Raw genomic sequence first — 1,613 nt, forward strand, 5'->3', positions numbered from 1 at the left:
TTGACAAAAATGGAAAAGCCTATACATTGTTCAAGGTCTGGTTGTTGGCCTTTATGAGTGTTTTCCAGTTGAATCTGATGGGGTACCACACTCTGTCTCCAAAGTCTATGTTTTGGTTATCCCCGGGGATTTCATCACTTTGCTCCCCTTGCTACTCTGTGACATGCCCTTAATGTTTTGCCCCAGTGTGATGGGGTCAGATTGGACACAATTCCCACACTGTATCTACAGTTTTGTCCCCCATAACACTATGGTTCAGTGAAGAATGTCATGTTTCCTGCTGGGGTTGGCCCTATGTTCCTATCTGTGCATTGTCTGTGTTCCCCTCCCTCTCCTTCCCTCTTCCTTTCTCCCGTGTGCTCTAATCAGACGTGCCCTCTCCCCAAGCTGTGGCTTCAGTGCTGTCCTCTGAAGTGCATTCTTCAGGGGAGGGGAAGGGGTGTCCACATAGTTGGTATTGGGGCCAGCCCCACAGACCTCTCTATTTGTTCCTTGGTACATGCTGGTATGTTGTATTCATGTCTTGACACATTGGGTTGAAGGCTGGTCTCCCTCTCCCTCTCCTATGGAGATATAAAGAATATCCTCCTCTTGGGTGGGTTAGTGTTATTGGGAGCTTTTACAGATATCATAACATATAGATCAAGCATAATCATACAATTGTGACCACAGCAGTTTCAAAATATTCCTTCTTTTCGAACTCTTTGATATCAGCTATCCTTTATTCCCTCCCTCCCCCACCCTATCCCTCAGGAACCCTATTATTCTTTTTATATATTATCATAATTATTGGGGTATATTTGTTGTTGTTTTCCGTATCTTGCCCCATCCAATATGTCCATTTACCTACAATTCTGTTAGTCATTCTTGAGTGGGGTTATACAGTCTTTCTTGCTATCAGATCCACCCTCCACCCCTTTCTGTATCCTCAGGAAATCATTACTCCCATTGTTGTCTGAAGGGTACCTATCTGGGCATTCATGCATTGAAAGATCTTAGTATAAATGAACATACACAGGTCTAACAATATTAACGAGACAAACAAAGACCATAATAGTAAGGGGAGGAAATATTAAAGAAATGGAGTATGATTATGTGTTTCAACAGGGCTATACTTCACCCTGGATTTATCATCCCTTCCATGTGGCTCTTCTGTGAGGGCCTGTCCAATTAACTTACAGGTGGGTTTGGGGTCTCCACTTTTTTTTCATGCTCCCTCACATCAATTTGATTGCATCATTTTGAACTCCTGATACCTATTCCCATGGACACCTCATGATCACACCTGGTGTGCTACTTCCATGTGGGCTTTCTTGTTTCCCTGCTAGATGGCCGCATATTTTACTACAAAGCTTGAAGTCCACAGATACCATAACTTTTAATAGCCAGGCACCATCAGCTTTCTTCACCACATTTGCTTATGCTCCAATTTTGTCTTAAGAGATCATGTCTAGGCCAATGGAACTTAAACAGTAGAGCAATAAGCGCTTCCCTGCTTAGGAAAGCCATGGCCTCCTTTCTAGTCAGATTGATTGGGGCAGCCCAGAGGGTGACTGGGATTGGGAAGATGTGGAGAAGGGGCGTTATCACATGAATGCTTTTAAAACCATGTC

This window comes from Echinops telfairi, unplaced genomic scaffold, assembly GCF_000313985.2.
Source record: "Echinops telfairi isolate 266 unplaced genomic scaffold, ASM31398v2 ScPeMD7_7468;HRSCAF=8506_0, whole genome shotgun sequence".
Taxonomy (NCBI): Eukaryota; Metazoa; Chordata; class Mammalia; order Afrosoricida; family Tenrecidae; genus Echinops; species Echinops telfairi.